Source organism: Triticum aestivum, chromosome 5B (genome assembly GCF_018294505.1).
Source record: "Triticum aestivum cultivar Chinese Spring chromosome 5B, IWGSC CS RefSeq v2.1, whole genome shotgun sequence".
Classification (NCBI taxonomy): Eukaryota; Viridiplantae; Streptophyta; class Magnoliopsida; order Poales; family Poaceae; genus Triticum; species Triticum aestivum.
In genome coordinates this window covers 692505467-692516049 of record NC_057807.1, presented here as the reverse complement: position 1 = coordinate 692516049, position 10583 = coordinate 692505467, and the positions used below count along the sequence as shown (strand labels likewise).

At 41.8% G+C, this 10583-nt stretch overlaps 1 pseudogene; it reads right to left on the bottom strand.

Moving 5' to 3' along the window:
- Positions 1-1369: 1369 nt before the first annotated feature.
- LOC123115304 (ankyrin-1-like) lies at positions 1370-9343 on the bottom strand (annotated as a pseudogene).
- Between the last annotated feature and the right edge of the window lie 1240 nt (positions 9344-10583).

Sequence of the window (10583 nt, the reverse complement as noted above, 5' to 3'; positions counted from 1 at the left end):
GCAGTGCTGGACGACGGGAGGATTGTGATGTGGATGAGGGTGATCCGGCAGGGGTACAGCGTCTACGAAGAGGTATTGCGAATCTACAACCCAAGAACCAAGACATTCAAGGATGGCACAGTGGTTCCCTATTGCAACCATATGAGACTGTTCACGTGGAATTTGTTGCATACGGGGCAGAGAGGTGCGCTAGACGACGCAGCAAGGCGTCTGCTAATCAGTAGACGACATCACTGATTTGGAGCACCATCCTCCATATGTGAAACCCACCAAACGCCGGACAATGAACTTGATCTGATCCGTGCATCCAGTGAGACAAACTTGTAAAAGTAGAAGGTTGTATGAGCACGTGTAATGAAGTTTGTCATGGTAGAAATAAAAGTTCAGCGCTTGATCTAACCAATGTCTTATTGTGCTGTTCATGATGTTCTAGTCCATTTTGCATGTATGCAATGAGATCACCCATGGCTAGGCTGCTCCATTGGTTGAGGTTTCAAGAAGCTTTTTATGGACCTTCCCTAACTCACCTTTTGAATGTTGCACAACACTCGCGTGCTACAAAAGGAAAGGGAGTTATATCATATGGCACTGCTGCTGCCTCCAAAACATGATTGCCCCTGCCGCTAGGTTGGATCTCAAAAGAAAACAACGATCGGTAAAAGTCCAGGGCAGACGGCACCACACGATCTGATATTTTTCCCCAGAAAAGAGATTGATCAAAATGAAGGAGCTGGCATGGTTTGGAGGGATCACGCGGGCAAGATAATTTTCACACCATGTCGCCAACAATTCGGTTAATTCTGTTCGGTTCGGGTACCCAAATGCCCAGGGTGACACCATCACACCGTTGAAGCTGTCGTGGTTTAGCAGGAGCTGATTCATGGCGTGGAGACTTGGGAAGCAATCGATGACCTAATCCACATCATCATCTCCTCCAGAAAGCTATTTTTGCAAAACAAGGTAAGGTAACCAACATACTAGCTACGAGGAAAAAAAATGCAATAAACCCGAACAGAAAACATGAAATGTAGATGCTTTCAAGACACCTCCAATTTGTGGCTGAAACCGACCAACTTCATGCTATCAATTTATACTGGATTTCCCGCATTTTGGCACGAATGCAGAGTCAAATTGTCGACGCGCATCAGGATTCAAACTTACGATCAGCATTGAATATCGAGAACCAGTTAAAAGATAAGATATTGTACAGTACTAATGACCCAGCATACTATATACAAAGAAGCCAGATAAGATCGTGTGTACAGTACTACGCAGAGTTCTCAACTCAACGTATTTAAACACTGAAGGGGAAGCAAGCACAGAAACAACCTGGCCTTGGGTAGGTCTCTTCTGATCAAAGGATGACGGTTCATGAGACTGCTTTGGCACGAGATATCTTCAGTGAGTTGAATGCCTCCCTGCATAATCAAATTATGACATTATATATCTTATACAGATGTGTTGAAGTAGCAAATGCATGACGACGCAATTTGGGATTCAATCTTGAGACAAAAAGTCGTATGCTCAAGAATATAAGTCGCTCAGGACATCAGCGTGGTCTACAAGGTGAAATTTTGACCCATCAATTTCTCTCAGGATATATATATTGTTCTGGAAAGTTACTCCCACCAAAAACGAGTATTCACAACATATTCACCGTATGCACATTTCAGTATGATGTTCTATATGATTTATCAGGACACGAGTAATGGAATCCTGATTGAGGTTTACGTTTACACTAAAATTTCCGACATAGATAGACATGGAGATAAGGACAAGTATGTTACCATAATGCATTCTCAACCTCAACATTTGTTGGGTCCAAGTTCAGACCATCTTGAAATGCATCACATGCCTTTTCATAGTTCTGAAGACATGGATTGTAGTCTCATTAGAGCATAAAAAGGGATTGGCCACAGCAGGAGTAGCTGTAAACTGTGGAGTTTTATATCACCTTCAAAAACATTTGGGCAGCCCCTTGCCTGTAACAGGCCTTTGGCCAATCAGGACGTATGATCCTGCACATTTCAGCTGTCTCCAAGGCCTTGTCCCCTTCACCCAAGTTAATCCAGCAAATGCTTCTATTTGAATGCAAGGTTACATCTTCAGGATCAAGCTTGGTTGCCTACAATAATGAATCACACTGGCAACCATCACTTACATACAGGATTGAACTTTTCAATCGCGCCTATACACAAGACATTGATGCGCAGTCGTATCACTAGAATTAGGTGGTAAACTGGGTGTGGCTATTGGAGACTCAAAATAAATATATAAAGGATCCAGACTTGGTCAAGTCATCCATTCAAATTATAGCATTTTCCCTCTATATTAAGCTCTAAACTCATGATGAGTTATAATACTTTGCTGTCATTTTACAAAAGACATGTCGTGCATTCCATAAAAATATATGGGGTTTTACATGGTATTGTAGACTCTTCGTAAATACTAGTTGTCAACGATGCAAAATATTTCAAAACTTACCGTGTAGCTCAATTTAATCAGCCAACTACAGATACAAGGCTCCCTTAAATCGGGTAATGCAAATCAAGTAGGCTAACAAGTTTAACTGGGTAATCAGTCTGGTTAAAAAATTCATCAGGTCGGTTAAGCAGCTCGTGCGACGGAAAGCATGAGTGAGACCATTAGCCCTGGCCAATTTGAACCATCAACATAGTAGTCCAAATAAAACAGGGTATATATTTCGACACACTGGAGCGCAGTGGATCATTCAGTCTGACTTGGTGCTATGTACTACTCCCTCCGTCCAGAAATACTTGTCGGAGAAATGGATGTATCTAGACGTATTTTAGTTCTAGATACATCCATTTTTATCAATTTATGCGACAAGTAATTCCAGACGGAGGGATACTCCCTACGTTCCACTAGTTGTGTCCAAAGCAAAAGATAATTAAGCACTGAAACTAGAAAAATTAATGCTAAATAACCAGACATCTAACCTTTTCTATCATTACAACAAAAGGTTGAGTCACAGAGACAGGCCAAGGGAAAAGAAAATACTGTCAGAACTAGAGACCTCCCAGACTGTTTTCAGTGAAAAGAAAATAACTAAAATCATGTTTCCTCAATGGAAAAATGTTCTGAAACAAAGGGAGTCGAAGGAAATTGACCAACTAAGTATTTGGTGAAGGCACCAACAACACATCTAACTTTTGTCGAAGGAATTAGCCAACTAAGTATTCAGTGAAGGCAACAACAGCACATCTAACTTTTGTCGAAGGAATTAACCAACTAAGTATTCAGTGAAGGCAACAACAGCACATCTAACTTTTGTGGAAGGAATTTAGTGAGTAAACAATAATCATGTCATTTTATTTGTGTTTAATATCTGTTTTTGATTGGCACAATGGAGTTTCGATCACAAACAGACATATTAAAGTCAACCTATAAGAGATGAAGCAAATCACAAGGACAATTTCCATATACTCGGTACAAGGTGAGACAAGCCAAGTACAGGTTACTGAGATTTAGAACCTTGTATAGTAAGATAACTTGCTGTATGCCTGTTACACAGCGACAAAAGCTTCCTGTTTTGGTGTGGCTCTAGCTCTATTATCAAAGGAGGCAGGCCAAGCCACCAAGCTGACACAATGTGAGGGGCAAGAAGGTGTAGCTTGAGAAGGAACCAGATAAGATAATATCTCATTTTGATTCATATCGATTATGTTAGATCACAGTCATGGGGAACGTGGAACGTGGAACTATGTCATGCTCCTCGTCCCAGGAACACAGGAACAATCTTGTCCTGGCCCTGTCAAAACCTTTCGCAAGTGCACCCTGTTCCTTGATCCCATTCTTCGACCCCATCGGCCCAAGAACTTGGTGACTGTGGGCTGGATTAAATTATGTTGATAGATTTGGCCATTGTAGTAAGACATTAGGCCTCATTTGGAATAATCTAAGAAATAACAAGTCCATGCACCACCCTTAGGGCATCGCAACACCCAGTTGACAATGGCTTCCCCTCACGACCATTACCTTTGCTTCTGAAACCAAGACTGTAGCACTTATCCTTTACAGCATATGAATAGATTTACACAGTTAAATTAATAAGAATGTGGATGCACCAAAGGAATGAAAATATATAATTTGGATTTTTACAGCGGATGCAAAATTCTGCAAACCATTTGTTAGAGTATGTAATGGGCCTAATGGGCCCATTAGTCTTAGGGTTAATTAGAGATAAGGGTCGCTTGCTTAGGGGTCAAGTAAGCCTTGCTTGGGAGTCAAGTAAACCTCTCTATATAAAGAGAGGAGATGTATCAATCTGATCAAGCAAGAATTAAGAAGGAAATCCCTTCCCTCTTGCTCGGTCGTGGGCAGAAAGGCCCCCGGCCGGCACTCTCGCGCCCTCCATTTAGCAGCGCCATAACAATTTGGTATCAGAGCCATAACACCATTCAACTAGTTCATAAACCACAATGATACATTAGGAGATTTTTTTCCTTGTACTGATTAATTTGGAGCTGGTAAAAGAGCATAGTACAACACATACCATGTTGTAGAAATTTATTGCAGAAACATAATCTTTTCTCTTGTATGCCTTGTTTCCTTTTGATTTCAGATAAGCTGGCCCCATTTTGTACAATGGGTCGTCCTGAAATAGGCAAACTCAGAAGATCATGCAAACTGAGACCACCCACTTGAACTGAGACGGCCCAAAAGAAAAGTATCAAAGTGATCATTAGAGCATACATAAATTCAATATTTTTTCAAATTAGGTATTATATGCAAAGTTAAGTGGGAAAAGAAAACACAAGGATCCTTCTAGTTAAGAAGACAAACATTTGACACCGAATCTCGTTCCCATTCGGCAACTTTTATCCATAATGCGATCAATACGGATGAATGATTTGGTTCCAGGAAGAAGAAATAAATGTCTTGATGTGTCAATGGAATGAAACCTTTCAAATGGGTAATAACAAAGTTTGAAGATTTAATGAACTGCAACGTTTTAAGAGAAAAGGCTTATGTCAATTTGATTTCATCCACTCAATCCTATGGTGATATTCCAGCTATCCAGTTGGGTCTGGAACAAACATGTGTTTAATCTTTCATATACTTGCTTCAAGTTAGGGATGCATCAAAGATTCTAAAGAATATAAAATGCTCTGTGCCTTTTGTCCCAAGCAAGTTGGGGTAGGCTGCTCTAAGGCAAGTATTAGGACATGATAATAATCTTAGATATGCCAAAGATCGTCGAATTCATACCTCCTCGTTTGGCACTGATTTGACATACGCAAGTATGCCATCAACACTCCAATCACGCACATATGGAATACGAGATGTTACCGGAAAAAGGACCTCAACATCTTTCCGTCTATTGTTACGTGCAGCAATCTCAATTGGCAGTTGACCTCCCTGTTAATATAAAGCAAAGACGCATTTTATTTGAGGGAATGGGAGATTAACAAATACAAACATGTATAGTATAACCGCTAGCCCGCTACCAAAGGCTTCCCCAGTAAATCCAGTCGTTATACATTATAGCTCAAACAGATGTGAAGCACATATAAATATTTCTGCAACAAGCAGTTCATCTGACAAAAATTGAACATTGCAAAGAACACAAAGCTGACATTTCACTGCACTGAATTCACAATTACTTCTACCTCCTCGGGTCATCAGACGTAATGCCATTTTGGACATACATGTAGTTGAACTTTTGAAATTTTAACTAAATTTCAAACATGAAAATTGTATGTGAAGATCTAGCTCAATATTAACTTCCAAAATATTATAACCAATTAACGATATTAGATTCTACTATTACATTACAATAGAAATTTAGTGGTCAAACTTTTATTTTGGACACCTTCTCAATGTCAAAAACAGCAAGTATTTGTGACCAGAGGTCCTTCGTGACATGTTATGAGACATGTTATCTTAGGTATTTCAATGAGAAACCAAAAAACTCAGCGTCGCATTTGCGAGACAATCTATTTTGCTGTTTCTTATACAATAAATGAGTAAACTTTCATCTTTAAGGGAAGTCCCACAGATAGACTGACAGATGTTGCATGCAGAATGCCACGGCTTGACATCATTATAACTACGTAAGCTGCTATGTGCCTACTTAGCTTTCCGTGCTCATGACAAAGGATAACATATTAGTTACACAAGATCAACCTTTCAACATATGTGCACTACAATCTCAACAAACAAATATGAAGGAATGTGTAAATGTTATCAAGATTATACTCCTTCATATACACAGTATATCTCAAGCGTCACGGTGACATTCCTGTTGCAAATGCACTAAGATGCAACTATCCATTGGAGACCAAATATCAATAGTAACATCTGTTAGTTGAATCAAGAAATAGACAACCTTTCAGAAGTACTGATATCAACAGCACAAACATGAGAAACTAAACCTTACATCATCCCGAACATCAGGATCAGCACCAGCCGCAAGTAAAGGTTTGTAGAAATCAGTTAAACCATCATCTGCAGCGGCTATTAAGGGGGTTAGTGGACCAACACCCGCCTAGTACAGAAGAAATTAAATAAGCATACTGGAAATAAGTGTGCCATAAATCACACAAAATCAGAGAGCTTGCTAGTCACTAATGAAAACAAATTCCAATTGGATTAAGGATGTACATTACCTTAATCAGAAGTTTCACACACTTCAGTGAGCAAACATGGATAGCAGCGATCAGAGGCGTATAATGTATGGCCATTGCCTTGTTACACTGTCAAGAGAAACTAAGGAATTAATAGTGCTTCACGATGAAAGTTTGCAAGCATGTCGCGAAAATAAATTTTGGTTTGCTACCAGTCCCAAATAAAACTGACGGTGGAAAAGTTAAATGGTACTAAGATGAACCAAAATAGCTTAGTACTGAGCACTACTTTTGAAAATGTGTCATGTCAATGCTACAAAACTATTTTATCTAGAAAGAAGAAGATAATAGACAAAACAACAAGTAAAAAACATGTTGCAACAATTATGAGCATATTTTAAATATAGTAGATCAAACAATACCAATAACAGGAAAGGAGTTTACATCTGCATGGTGATTCAACAAGGTCTTCACAGCAGCATCATGCTTCCGACAATAGCAGCATGCAATGGTGTCCCACAGAAAGAAACGGAATTAACATCAGCTCCTTTTGAGAGCAAGACTTCTATCATTTCACACATTCCTGAATTAGAAACACAGACTATTAGATATATAAACAGTACAATTCTGATGGTATAATTGCTAGAACAATATCACATATTCATATATTACAAGCCATACCCGAATAACAATCGGATGTGTACCAAATGCTAGATCGAACATCTAATATTGAATCATGCTAGGATCCACGTGCCTGAGACGCTCAATGCAACACCTAAAAAAGTACTAGTACATTAAGACAGGTTAAAAGAACCACATTTGACAGTAAAATGAAAATAATTGTATAATTGTTACTCATGGAGAACAGCTATTCTAGTCTGAGTTCATTACTACTACTCACAAATGCATAGCACTAGGTAATTAATCTGAATATATAATCTCCATCTGTCCTATACGATGGAGCTCTTTAATTTTATGATTTCTGCCTTAAGACTATCAAATTATTAATAACATAACTTCGTTTAGATACAGCACCCTTTTTGACAGAATGTATCAAGACGGAACATGCAGAAATTATCCTATTGGTTTATACTCCCTCCGTCTGGAAATACTTGTCATCAAATGGATAAAAAGGGGTGTATCTAGAACTAAAATACATCTAGATACATCCCCTTTTATTCATCTTGATGACAAGTATTTCCGGATGGAGGGAGTAGATTTTAACTAATAGCCCCACAAACATCATATTGTTGCAGTGGCACAAACAAGGGAACAATCAGAAAGCCTACGCATTCACTCCATTGACCATGGAAACTTTCTAAATAGCTGAAGAAAAGAACACAAGCTTAACTACGTGCAAACTAACTATGAGTCTATGACATGGGGCATTGCTGGTCTTATACTATGTGCAGTCAAACATTAGAGGTTTGACCACTAATATGTCGATGTCGATCAAGATTCGTCTGTTATTATAAAGGTATAATTTCATCAGTACATATTGATACCATGTTAAAAAAGTAGTAGCCAAAATGAAACTTCAAAAAATGCAAAGAAGTCAATAAGAACAAATAAAAAAAATAGAGATAGTGGTAAATTTCATAGTTGGCATCCTACCAAAACACGTTGACAAATACTTACATAAGTGGTGACATGTGCACATAAAAGTATGAACAAAAAGAAATATGGCATATATAGATGTATGGCGGGAACCTGCTCCAGCTGCCACATGGAGAGCGGTCGCTCCGTGTTCACCAGGCTTTTCTGGATCAGCATCATGATCAAGGAGATACCTCACAATATCCAAATTCCCAGCACCAAGTGCATACTTCAGAGGTGTATCACCTATCGAAACCATCAGAAAAAGAAGTTTGACAAATCATATGTTCTGAGTTCTGACCAAAAGAAGAAAATCCATATTAAGATTATTTGTATTTACTATGAAACATCCGAAGGATCCACATAACAATCCACATCTGGATCCTCGCTGGATGTGCCCGTGAGCAGAGAACCATATCAGCGGTCAACGCGCCAAACCGAGCCAGGGGCTCCTCTGTATGAGACCACATCAACACTTGCTGGTGTTTGTTTGAACGGAAGGATTGAGCTGGCAGGTGGGTATTTTTAACCCTACAGGTGGGTGGGGTTTTGCCAATTTTTTCCCCCAAATTGGCAACAAAATTAAAGCATCCATGCTTTACATTTTCATCCTACTGATTGTGCCGGTTTTGAACCACCGATTTCAATTTCTAGGCACGCTGGTATTGTACATTTTGCGAAACCAGAGTAGGAGGCCGAGCAGAACAGAGCACCTTTGTCGTCTCATGCATCGACGTTCACGCCAAGCTGCTCGACGAGGTAGACGCACACCGGCATCCTCCCGTGGCGGGCGGCGGCGTGCAGCGCCCCGGACCCGCCGTCCCTGGCGGCCTCCACTGCCTCCCTGACGCGGCCCTTCCCGCCGTCCAGCACGCTCGCGATGCCTGACGGAAAAATAAATCGCGCACAAATCAGAATCGAGCAGAAACAAACAGACGCGCAACGGACCAAGCGGGAAACCGGCACGGGGAGAGGGAGGCGCGGGCGTACTCTTGAAGCGGCCGAGGTCGCCGTCGGTCGCCGCCTTGAGGAGCCGGCGCTGCTGCGGGCCTGCAGCTGCAGGGGCGAGGAAAGGGGACGTGGTTAGGGCCAGTGCGGAGTAGGAGCCTGGGTCGGGGGAAGGGGGGCCGCTTACCGGAGGTGGGGGGCGGCTCCATGGCTGGCGGGGGTGGAGGTGGGTAGGGTTTTGGAGGCTTGGGCCGGCGGGAATGGGAGAGCGAGCGCGAGTGGGAAAATGGAGAAGGGGGCGGGGCGGGCGGCGTGTCGATGGGAGGGAAAAGGAAAATGGGGAGGCACACACGAACACGACACGACACAGAAGATCCGGGGCCGGTTTTGTCACAAAATTAATAAGTTGACCCAAAATGTTGGCAAGTTCAAAATTTGGCAAGTCCAAAATTAATAAGTGTACCTACAAATGGTGTTTTTTTTGGCAAGGACAAATGGCCTTTTTTCTGCTAACGACGAATGGTTCGTGTCATCCAACGAGAATTCCATGAGACCATTCCATTCCATGCCACTTCGAGCCTGTTTGGGACCTTCCTCAACTCCACAGAATCTGCAAATCCAGCTACCTGAGCTCGCTTCCCGCTACACCTGGTGATTGTGATGCATTCGGCTTGTTTGGCAGCTTATCCCGGTAAATGTACAAATAGCATCACCATGACTGCAATAGGGAAGAAGCAAAGGCGAGCTCACTTTGGGTTTGGGTGTGAGGGGGCGAGGGCGAGGAGGTGGGCTGAAACGACGACATGGTAAGCACCAACATCAATGACGTCAAGGTGGGCGTCTCCTACCAGTGGGGGTGCTGCTCCTGGCTAGCAGCGAGGGAAGTGCTCCTTCGCGACGGGATCCGGCGGCGGGAACGGGGCTGGAATGGCCGGATCTACCAGTAGTGAGGCTCGCCAGCCGACGAAGGGGTTGAATGGGCGTACCGGCGGGGACCGGCATCCGGCTGTACTAGGTAGGTTACAAGCGGGAGAGATTAGGAGGGTAGCGATTTTTTCTTTTTCTTTTCTTTTTTTACGAGAAAAGTTTCGATCTATTCATCAATTGTCAAGGTAGTATAAAGAAGAATACAAGTAAAATTTACATCCAGGTCCGTAGACCACCTAATGACAACTACAAGCACTCGAGTGAGCCAAAGGCGCGCCGCTGTCATCGCTCCTCTCTCGTCGGAGCCGAGCAAACATTAAAGGGGAACTGGTGAAGGGAGACTTCACTTCATGAAGTTATGTGGATCTTTGGTCATATCTGCAAAGTTCCTCGGACATTGGTAAAATCCTCCTTTTTCTCCTTTCTATGTTTTACACCACACCACACTTTAGGCACCCATGCTACTTTCTTGTATGGCAGAGAAAACAACTAGGAATCTTTTTTTTAACGGTCACCTTTGGG